This window comes from Rattus norvegicus, chromosome 1, assembly GCF_036323735.1.
Source record: "Rattus norvegicus strain BN/NHsdMcwi chromosome 1, GRCr8, whole genome shotgun sequence".
NCBI lineage: Eukaryota > Metazoa > Chordata > Mammalia > Rodentia > Muridae > Rattus > Rattus norvegicus.
Window position 1 is genome coordinate 52,614,623 of NC_086019.1, and position 12,238 is coordinate 52,626,860.

The following is a 12,238-nucleotide window of genomic DNA, read 5'->3' on the forward strand; positions in this document are numbered from 1 at the left end:
AAGACCATTCCGGTCCTTAAGTAACAGACGAGGGTACTGACTGAGTGAGAGAAGGCTAAATTCTCAGCCACAGAATTCACTGTTCATGAAGCCTCTGAAGTGTCTCTGTCATCTTGTAGGTGAGAACTCCTTTTGTCAGGTTTACTACTTAAATCTGGAAATCTTTACTTTTATCTGCAGGACCCATGCTAAGGAAGGTTCCCTCAGCTCACAGTTGCATTAAAACGGTTACTTATATTTTCTATACATATATGGCACTGATGTCATTTAGACTTGATTTGTTCAGGATCTAGTAATGTAGCTCCAAGAGCCTGGGCTGGATGTCTCAAGCTATAGGAACCACCAACTGCCCTTCTAGGACCCCTATAGGATGTGGATACGAGCCTTCTCTTTCCGACACCCAGACAGTAGGTTTCCCTACTTATAGACAACAAGGATCCTTCCAACTCTCTTCTAGACACCTGTCCTTATTGGCAAGAATAGAAAAATATAGCATTTTAATTAATTGTTAAATAAGCCCCCAAACCACTTGGACTTGAACTACTGAAATAATTGGAACACCAGAAAATCCTCTCCTGGAGGCATCTAGACATAAATACAAATGCAAGGAACTTGAAGGGTTGCTGTGAGGCCCCTCTTTATCAGCAGGAAGCAGCCAGGCTTATATGTCCCTCCTGAGAACTGATAGCTTCGGGTTCAGATAGGAACCACAGCCCTGGTGCTCACTGAGCATGCTGGACATGTAGCCTGCCTTCGTTCCTTTGGTGAGTACTTTTAAGCAAGCCCCTGTTGGGGCAGGCTGTTTCTTGGCCTGAGATTTAGGTACCTGTCAGTAACAGGGGCCCTTAAGGGCCAGTTTATGTTTACATTGTGTGTTTGTGTTGTTACGGGTTCCCATCATGAACAAAATGGCCAGTGCTGAACATCCAGGAGCCTATGTTAGCAAAAAACGGCTGACACTGAAAGTCTTGCAACCCAAAAGGTAAATAGCTATGCAGTCTGCTATATAGCACATTTCCGGCTGGCTCTAGGTCAGAGGTCAGTGTCTTAACTTTAGCCTTGGCCAGCCTGCCTACATGTGCCTTTCTATAGTCCTGTGTGCTTTCGTTGTACGTAGCTTTATGCTGGTCTGTATGTGTGTGTGTGTTTCTGTGCCTACCTATGTATGGTCCGTGTGTGCTGGTCTGTGCCTGCCAATGTCTGCTTGCCTCCCTAGAGGTCTTTGTGAATGGTGTCTCATCTGCCCTCATATTCTCATATCCTCAACGTCCAGTCTGCCCAGGACCCTCCCCCTTTCCTGGCACCGGAGCTCAGATGTTGCAGGACCGTTGCACTACAAGCTGTGTTAGACACATGTATGCTGAAGCCTTAGCTCAGAAGAGAAGCGCAGAGTGCGTGTTCACTGTCCACTACCTTTTCGGTCTGCCAGCCCTCTTAAATTAGACTAAACACAATGGAGATGATTCAGAATAAAATTGGCTTGGCCTTCTCTCGTCCCATAGTTCAATAGCATTTTAGTGACAAACACTAAAAATTACATTCTTAGAGAGGATTAGCATTTTAATTATACAAACTATTTACCATATGAAGCCTGATTTTCCAATGCAAAGTTTAATCCACCAGATATGACTAATTTCCTTGTGAATTTTACTTTAACCTTAGCCTTTCAAATTTTCGTAGTGGAATATCATTAATCCTAGTGATTCATGACCTGCCCCTGGTATTTTGCCATCTTTAGTAGGAAATCTTTGATTTAGAAAGCTGCAGACTGAGGTGTGAACCTAACGTATTACTTGGAAGCATTAACTATAAGACATAATTATAAACACTGCTGCCTACAATGGTTATGATTTTACAACTCGGCATTTTACTAGAAACCTAAAACTGGGTTCCCTTGTGATGTCCTCTGGCTGCATCCTTTATACGGACAGCAAGAGGATGAATCTCGAGCTGTGTTTTCTTTAGCGTGATAATCAAGATCCTGTGTCAGTATCTGATGCAAGAGTGAGCCGAATAATTAACGTCGCATTCTCAGTGTCTATGTTAGTTTCCTTTCTTCTCAGGTCCGGCCCAACATCTCTAAGTGGGATCATGTTCAACCCACCCATGGGGTCATGCTAGGGGTAGACTGTCATTGGGGTAAACTATCCTACCCAGAGTCTCACTTGGGAGTCCTTGGGGTTCAACTCCTTCTAAGTCCTCCCTGTTATTCTAAGAGGCATCCTTTGAGGCCACTGATGGAGATTGGGCCTCCTCATTCTCCCCCATACCACACAATCTGGCAGGGCCCTGGAGACAGAAGCCCTGTCTCCAAACGGGAGGTTGCAGGGCACACTTGAGCCAAGATGTTTTGCTTCTTTGAAGATAAGGCAGCCTGTACTTCAGTTTGGCTTTGCCATGCTCTCGATGTGACCCAGAGTATATCGTCTCTTTCTTTAGCTGCACTAAAGGGGTACCGGGGACTGCAGGCAAGTGATTGCAGATGTAAGGAACTCGGGACGTTGTCATTTGCATGGTGATGACTTCTTATTACTGTGCAATTCCCGTACACTTTATGGTGGACACTTCTGCACTCCAGGCTCGGTGTTAGATACTGATGATACCAGTGCTGGCTCTGTGCGTGGAGAGCGACTGCTTTGGGAAGGAAACCATGACGTACAGTCCTGGCAGGTGACTGAGACAGAATGCAGGAGCAAGGTTTCTGGAGCACATCCGAGGCCCTTGGCCTCAGGGCAGCCTAGGAATCAGTAAAATCTGGGGGTCTCCACTTCTGCCACATCCTAGGAAGGTACTTCTTAGCCAAGAGTTCCTAGTGCATTCCAGGGCTGGAAAAGACCTCCGCATCCCTGGAGACCTGTGTCTTCAATGGTTGGAAACTCTTGAATACACATATGTCCACTGCCCGGGAACTGGCTTTAGGCTTTGTCCAAAAATCCAATGAAACTGAATGAGAAGAAAATGGATCTCCATGAGGAGAGTGGTGAGCGAAACTGAGTCTTTAAAGAGCCTTAGAGTGATGCTGCTGGCTGGCACCAGAAGCCACTGCTGCAGAATTACAGGACACCTGCTCTCTCCACTTCACTCACTGCCTCTGTATTTACACATTTCTGAGACCTCGGTACAAACAGCATAGTACAGAAACACTCTCCAGGGGGAGTCGTGGGGGTAGGGGAATTAATATAATATAGAAGCAAAAGCCCATAGACAAAGCAGAACCAGCAGGGTCAAAAAGAATGAGAACAAACAGGAGACAGTGGTCTGTGTAGGAAACTTCAAGGAAGACCCAGTTTTCCTTGCCCTCTGGAAACACTCAGCTTCCCTAAGACCGGGGTCCTCCTCCCTATTCACAGGCTACAATTGCTTCTTCCGGAAATTGCCTGCACTGGATCTGACTCTTGGTAGAATTTGATTTAATTATGTGGTCTTGTTTATGGGGGTGAGCAGTTAAGCAGGACAGCATTCACTTACACAAGAAAATATAGAAAAGTTACATGATGAGATTCTGTTATAACTTTTTACTCAACGTAATTAAATTCTAGCCTAATGTGCCAAGACAGAACAGTGTAATATACACTCTGGCATTTGTTTAGCCCAAGAAAATTCACTCATCCAAGAAGTCCACTGATAGCGTACTCATTTAATGTAATTACCCTATTATGCATAAAATAATGTGCTTAAAGAGAGTTAGGCAACCTGCTTTAATCACTGCAGTAAGTTGTAAATGGAATAAAATAACCCAGGCTGTATTATTAAAAATATCAAAAGCATTTAATGAAGAATCTGCCCTAGCTGAATAAAGGCAAATATTTCAGAATGACATCAAAATATTGTGTTTATCTGAAAGAAAGAATGTTAGGAATTTTTAATTAAAAAGTCACCTCAGCTGATGTACATTATACTCCCAAGGCCTAGCTACTTGATTATAGAAAAATGCTTATGTTGGACAGATGTGCAAAGACGGGGAACGCAGTCCAGCTGCTGTCCATCACAGCATCTGTCTGCTGCTGGGCAAGGTTCTCCACTTAAAAATTCTCGACTGTCAGAATTCATCCAGTGCCATTAAAGCCTCCCTCTCCCTGACCTTCAAAGCCTTCCTAATGCTGAGTACTGAAGAAAAGATGGGCATATAAAAGTGATTTAAAACAAGTAACAGTGATTCTTAAAATTCCTTTTCTTTGGCTATTAAAAAGGCAAATGGACAGAAATCGTCAAAACAGTGTCTGTCATTATCACGGCTATCTTTGTGCAGTTCATGATACCCAGATCACAATAGACATCCCAAAGTCTTCCTTCTCTGAAAGACAAAAGTTCATCTATGAGAGAGAGAGAGAGAGAGAGAGAGAGAGAGAGAGAGAGAGAGAGATTTGTATTTTGCAGAAATAGTTTGGCTATGCAGCTGGGACATGTTCTGTTTATTGACAAATGAATAGAAAGCATGCTTACTGTGAATAATCAGAAGACCAGAAATGGCTATTTGGTTCCTCTCTTCTCCCTCATTCTCCCCTATAAAAACATTTCCTATCATCAGACTACACAAAAGGGAAACCTCCCTGGTAATAACTGACCAACTGCAGTGGGGTTCATGGAAACCTGAAGGCCAAAATGCTGGATCCAACTCTCACATATATTTAACAAGCCCAAGGAAATATTTGAAGACACCTACCACTTGAGAGTTTTTATAGCCAAGTCTCTGGCTTCTCTTAAAGATGAAAAGAGCTGTCAATGTTGGACCCTCCTTCCTGCCTGTCAGGACAGATCTGGAGCATCATAGGGGGGCAGTGCACCCTAATTTTTCTCCATTCTCGCCACCTGCTACTCCAGTGCAGTAATCTAAGGCCAACTGGCACCAATTACCTTGTTTACGTTATTATTTTTCTTATAGTAGAGAAACAGTACTATGGTCCCAGATTGCCTGGCTGAGCCCATGCTGCCAGGAAAAATGGAAGAGAACAAATTTTTGTGTGGAAGTGAATAATTACCTCTTCATGATTAATAAGCAAATCCAACATTCTGTGGGGAAAGAGCACAACGGGACGCTTCGGTGATTCATTTGCATGATTCCAAACGCATTCGAACTTCAAGCCTACTCTTTACAAACATTAGCAATGAAGGGAGCAGCAAATTCAGTCTGTGGCACAAAAGCAGAAGTAAGATGAGCGCAAAGGACTGGTAAAGTGTAGACAGGAGGAGGTGGAAGAGAAGGGATGTGTGGCATTTTAACTATGCCCGTTTTCCTGGAGAACAACTTTTGCCTATTAGCAACGGAATCTGAGTTTCAAGAGTAGAGTCTAGCCTAACACCCACAACAATGATAACGCCAGTTCCTTGTGTTTATTGTCCTTCCCACCTGCTGTGAGGTTGGTCACATTACCGCATGAGCCTTCATCCTTGCAGTTACTTTTAGAGTAGCACTGAGCCCGCCACTCTTGCAGATGATCTGACTGAAGCTTCCAATGAGTAAGCCATTTCCCCCCATAAGAAAAGCAGAACCATGATTTACATTAGGCCCATGTGGCTGCATCAGGCAGGCTCCTTCTACTTGGACTCGCTTAGTACTTGGCTAATCATTCCTTCTGTAGTTAACTCGTGCTTAAAAAGTAATAACTGTATGGGTCCCTTTCAGAGTTCACTGATCCTACATTATAACTTACAGGAAAGAGACCTTACTATAATTTAAGCCACGGTTACTCTTTACTTGCCCAAGTGAACCGTGGAAAGGTTTTAAGTTACAGTTTCTATTGAATTGTCTTGTTATATGTGTGGACACCAATACAACCCCAAATATAAAGGGTATTCACCACAACATGGTGAGGATGACCTTCTAGTGTAGGTCTGAATGGAATAAAAGTTGCTTGCAGAAGGAAGTGTTTGTTTATTAGTTCAGTGATAGAGTGTAGTTGTAGTGGGAGTTGGGGAAGTTGGAGCAGGGGCTTAGTGTCTATGAACCCTGAATACAAAATCCACTGCTTGCTAACTGTGAGGCCCTGCTCACACAACAGTGAGACCCTATTTTTATACGCACCACCATGGCTTTTTACTGTACTCACTGACCTGTCTCCTTAGCCCGTTCCTCACAGCATTAAAAATGCCAGCTTTAGGAACAGCTCAGCTGCTAAAGGCACTTGCTCCCAAGGTTGATGAACTGAGTTCAATCCCCAGAACTCACATGGTATGTGGAAGTAGAGGACCGGCCCATACAAGTTCTTCTCTGACCTCCACACATGGGCTTTGACATGTATGTCCATATACATATACAAATAAATATATAAAAAATAAATGAAAACTGTGTTTAAATGTCTTATTTACTTAAACAATAATATGACAATATCTCAAAACTTAGATTCTGGATGTGTAGATTGATAGATGATAGATACAGAGATGCAGAGATACAGAGATATGGGTGGATAGATAGAAAGAAAGAAAGAAAGAAAGAAAGAAAGAAAGAAAGAAAGAAAGATAGATAGATAGATAGATAGATAGATAGATAGAAGTTAGATCGAAGATAGATGATAGATGGATAGATAAATAGAAAGATAGATTGGTGAATAGATAATAGGTAGGTAGATAGATAGATAGATAGATAGATAGATAGATAGATAGATAGATAGATAGATGATATCCAGGTGCCTCTTTCTTCTCCAGTAGTTTGGTAGCCCATGTGCTTTCAAGAGTTCACCATTTCCTGTGAGCTGTAGTTTGGGCAGGGTTCTCTTACAGCTTTCTCTTGGTGCGCATGGGGGAGAATCTGAAGGGTATCGCTGTTTGTGTCTTCTGTCTATCTTTGCTGTTACCTCTCCAGACTTTTATCTGTACCATTCATCTTCTCCAAGATCAAGTTTCAGGCTGGACTCTTCCTTTCTTGGCTCCACCCCGGGTCCCGTTGGCTTCCATTCAGATGCATGTTAGTTGTCTGACTGCCATGGGTGCCTCCTGTTCTTTCCTTGTTTTTTCAGTTTTAATGGACATAGTGGACATTAGATCCCCGCCCACTTTGTTCTCCTAGGGAGTTTAGTGCTAATTCTCCTTCTAACTAGAGTTGTTGTAGCCTACAAATTATGATACACCCTTTATGGTTAAAGTGCTTCAAAGTTTTGCCTTTGCTTTCATTGACACATACGTTTTGTTTATGTTAAAAAATATTGGGGGATTTTCCCAAATGTCTTTATGTCATTAGCTTTCCATTTAAATCCACATGGTCAGATGGCATACCTGTGTAGCTTGAATACTTTTTAAATCTCCTGAGACTTGTTTTATGTCTAAGATGATGCTTGATTTCATGAAAGCATTGTGTGTACTCCAAAGAGTGTGCATGTGGCAGCTGCCACTGGGTATGAGGTTCGGTGTGGTTTTGGTGAACGTGGTAATAATGCTATCTGGATCCATGATTCATAAGGTTGCTTAACTTTTCTAGACCATTCTAGATCTCATTCGTCTACATTTTTCTGGTAAATGTTGAGACAATGACATTGAAGTCTTTGATGGTTGCTACAGCTGTTGATCTTTGTGGTTCTATAATGTGTCTTTAAGCTCAGTTTTGAGGTGTGTAAATGCTCAGTAACATAACACTTCTTACTAAACTAGCCCTTAACCGATATAAACTTGCTTTCTTTGTCCTGGGTAAATGTCCATACTCTGAAAGTTACTCTGTTGATATTAATGTAGCCACTAATGATTTCCTTTTGATTCAAGTTCTTATTGTCTTTATACATTCTTTTAAACCTTTGTGAGGCAGCTTACAATTTTCCTTTATCATTTGTATGGATTATCTGTCTTTTGACTTAGTTGTACACATTATTACGGTATGGTTGCTTGTGGAATACGTCATTTCCTGGGTAGGAGAAGGCCTCTGCCATCTTTACATCAGATAGTAATTAATTCCAAGAATACACAAAGACTAGAAAATTGTCTGGGAAAGAACTTGAAAAGTTTTTGTTATAGTCTTTGGCTAGATTAAGTATTTTTCATAGTTCTCTTTTATATTATTTTAGCAATTGTCTTAATATTATAGCATATGTTTTAACTTATATTAGAACTTCATAAAAGATAACAGCCTTCATATGCAGTGTTCAGATATTAATTTTTCCCATTTCTTCCCTTCTAAGTTTCTAAAATCCAAAATAAATAATTAATTTAGCCTTAATCTTCTAGAGATATATAACTAGAAAAAAATGTTTTAAAAAATGCCTTTTTTTGAATGGCCCCACATTTTCATCTGGCACCATTTTCTTCTACCTGATTTATCTGCTTTTGTATTTTTTGGACTGTAGTTTTCATGGACATAAATTCTTTTGTGTGCCTGTAATACAGAACTCAAAGACATTGTCCAAACCCATCATTTAAAGAAGACTTTTGTGGGTTAATGAAGTAAAACCTGCTTTTTGACTGTTGGGGTTGTCCTTATTCCTAGTCTTGTGCAATCTCTTTACAGACCTTGTTGTATTTGCTGGGCTTCTTAGATCTATGAGACTATAGTTCTCATCATTTGGGAAATTTTCAGCTATACACCCACCTATTGGGACTCCACTTACATTTGAAGTTGAGGTTGCTCCATAGCTCCCTTGTGGTCTTGGTTCCTAGTTAAGTGATTTGTACTGCTAGATCTTTAGGTACATGAAGCACTTGTCCTGTGGTGTGTAATTCTCCACTACAGATTTCTCCCAGCATCTTTTAAATCTTTAAAATGTTTTCTACATCTCCTGAGTCCACTTTGAGTTTTAGAAACATCTTGAACCAGCTCCTGCTTACCATGTGTAAGCTTTCCTCTGGCTTCTGGAACATGTATACGTCAGTTAGAACAGCTGTAGCCATGCCTAGCTACTCTGCCCTCTGTGCCATTGTTGAATCAGTTTCAATGGCTGGTTTCTTTGACTTCTAGGGCAGCCTGGACTACATAGGGAGTACCAGGCTATCCTGGGCTAGAGTGAAACTTGGCCTCAAAAACTAAAAACAGCAACAACAACAAAAAGCAGACAGATAGACAGAAAGAAAAGGAAAGAAGGGAGGTATAGAGGAGGGAAGAAGGAAGGAAGGGAAAGAAAGAATGAAGGAGAAAGGATGAAGGAGAAAGATTCTCTGTTCTCTCAAAGACCCTGTCCAGCCACAGCTATACCTGTACCATTAGGGACCAATAGCACCTACCAGGGCTAGGTACCATTTGTCATGCTGACTCAGGGAGACTCTGAGACTCTGACCTGGAGTCTGAAGAATAACTGTATCGAGGAACATAAAGAGAGGGCTCTAACCGACTGCACTGCACAGAATGCCCACATTGTGATGTGAGGATAAAGGCGGCCATTTTCTATGGCTGCAGGTGGATCCTGTGGCTGCCTGGAGTAGCCCGAGATTTGCCTCAGCTTACTTTGAACTACATGCTTGCTGAGCTGTTTTCTGTTTTCTCAACTGGTAGTCAGTTTTATTCTTAAAATCCTTCCAACTCAAAATAACCAACTACCAGAGAGTACAAATACTGAATTTCATCCTATAAATTCTACACAGCACACACACACGCACACACACACACACACACACACACACACACACACACACACACAGGTATGTATGTATGTAAGTATGTATGTATGTATATATGTATGTATGTATATGTACATGGACCAATAAACAATAAACCATGGGCTTCATTCTTCCATTTAATCATTTAGAAAACATTTCATTCACTGAAATGTTTAGTAAGTAACCATAAGTAAGGAATCAATGGCAGATGTTGAAATAAAATCTAAAATCGTTCTTTCATCCCATGTGAAGCTGTCGTCTAAGTATTCTATAAAATAGTGCAAAATATTAAAAGAAAGTGAACTCAGATTTGAAAATATGAAACTCCCTACCACTGTGATTTTCTCTTATCCAAAACTCAAAGCCAACATGACGTTAACATGGTTCGTGACATTTAATGATCTCAATACAAAATAAAGACAAAGCTGTCAAAAAAATCACTCAACCCTCTGTTCCTGTGGTCTTTGGGAAGATACTGTTTATCTCCCTGTGTGGATCCTCTCCAGAATTTTTAATTTAAGCATGATTTCTTTGACAATCCACATTATGCAAATTATTAGCACAGCTAGCCACTTGCCTCCTTCAGCTGATGAAGAATGAGCTAATTAGAGATGCAGAAATGCATCCCAGCAGTGATTAAGCAGCCGCCATGGAGTTATTTACACCTCTGGAAAGCATGCAAAACCTTACACATCTCAAGCGGCCAGCAGAACTCTAAACTGACACTTGCAAAGCCACTGGGAACCTGCAAATAAAGCTTTATTATTATGAAATCCCATTGTTACTTATAAAGGACAAGCACCCATTTAACAAAGAAGAGATAAGCTTAGGTTGAGTCGCTAGACAGAGTGATTGTGGACTCAAATTAATGTTTGAGTAAAACTTGATACAGGGCGGTGCCTGTAGATGTGCAAGTGAGTGTGCAAACGAAGAGTGTTCAGAGTCAAAGCAAATGAGAATTATCGAAGAGTCTGGGACCTTGTGAACATGTCTTAACAATCCAGCCAGTCTGCATAATGTTACCTTTACGTAGGTTTTCAGGCCTGATCACATGGTACTGGCTAATCAATTGGTGTGCCCTTCTCTGGAGAAGACTAGGTCTCCAGCTCCAGTGCTAGTTACCTGTAGTTCTTTGTGAAGGGTTGAAGCCTCCTGTGCTTGCCCATCCACATTAGCTCGTCTGTTGTCCTCCTTGTTCAGCTCATGCTTCGGCAGTCATGTTGGTGAGACTTTATGGGTGCACCTTTGACTGTTGTCCCTAGGAGACACAATTGCACAAAAGATTTCCTGTTCTCTGTCTTGTGCAATCTTTCTGCAGGTCACAGTAGCATTTCATCTCATAAAAAAGAAGAAAAAGAAATAGAAAAGGGAGAAGAAAAAACTCGCATTCCCTTAACAACATGGTATAAGACAGGTCCATAAATTGAATTTGGAAACCAGACTGGAGAGCAATGCCTCTGATATGATCAAACCTGCCTTGTTATTTAGAGAGCAAACTGTCCCTTAGCCATTGCCACACACAGATAGTAGGGCAGCCAAGTGCTTTTTCTGATTTACACAGTGTTTTAGAGAGCCAGGATTTGTTGGTTTTCTTTTTCAGTGTTCTCTTTTTTCTTTTCTTTTCTCTCTCTTCTTTTTTCATTCCCTGTCCTATGGTCTATTCTCTGGGAGTCTGCATTCTCACCAGAGGGTATAGAAAAGGCACGGTAGCTTTAATAAGTAAGTCACATGGCATATTAGGGGAGACTGTTGGTTGCTGCACAAATGGAGTCATGGGTACCAGGAACTGCAGAAATGAAGTCAGCTCAGTGCCTCTTCCTGTGTGGAGCTCTACCACTGAAGCATAGCCACGAGCTGTGTGGAAGTTGCTCAGTCAAGCTTAGGATGTTGCATGGAGCCCTCAGCCACACTGGGACTGCTACCCCGGAGCACGCATGGCCTTGCGGAGCAAACCCAGCAATTTGACTAACTTTACCTGTCATACAAATCGTCTCATCTCCAACTGGGAGGAGCGTGTGGAAAGCAGAGAAGGGAGGTCAGTGGTGGTGGTGGTGGTATTCTTCTGGCCAACTGTGGACTGTCAGCAACAGAAAAGCCCTGCACCCTGCCTGTCCTTAGCCTCATCCACCTGGTAACCTGGGCTATGGCTGCCCACCTGGGAAGGTCAGCACTCCATCTTTTGCATGACTCTGTCCTTTTTGACAATTAATACATCTCATTTTGAGGTTGGTTATCAAGGTTAAACAGTCATAAGGAACTCCTGTGACCCCGTGTAACTCTACCTACACCTGAATGTCCAGTCATATCCACTACCCAACTGTAATGTAGCCACCAACATTATAAATATGCAGACATAAGGTGCCGTGGAAATGGCTCAGTCAGGAAAGTGCTTGTCATGTAAACATGCAGCTCTGAGTTTAATCCCCAGATCCCATATGAAAATGCTTGGCATACAATTGCATAATTGTTACCCCAGTGCTAGGGAAGCAGAGATGGGTGGGCCACTGGCGCTCATTGGCCAGCCATGATGGTTAGTATTAATTGTCACTGTGACAAGATTCAGAATCACCTGGCAGATGGGCCTTTGGGCATACCTATAAGGATTGTCTTGATTAGGTTAATTGATATGGGAGGACCCATCCTGACTGTGGGCAAGAGTATTTCCTGGAGAGGATCCCAGACTGGAGAAATTGAGCTGAGCCCTACCACCCATCTCTCTCTGCTCTTT

General features: G+C 41.9%; 1 protein-coding gene across 2 annotated transcripts in view; it reads left to right on the plus strand.

Moving 5' to 3' along the window:
• Pacrg (parkin coregulated) overlaps positions 1-12,238 on the plus strand; it is a 422,883-nt gene that overhangs the window by 184,233 nt on the left and 226,412 nt on the right. Inside the window, exon 1 of one of the 2 annotated variants that reach the window (XM_039086904.2) lies at positions 708-764. The exons of the other annotated variant lie outside the window; for it this stretch is intronic. The gene's annotated coding sequence lies outside the window, so the exon portion shown is untranslated. Of the gene's footprint in view, positions 1-707; positions 765-12,238 lie in introns of those variants that run through there. 2 annotated transcript variants of the gene reach the window in all.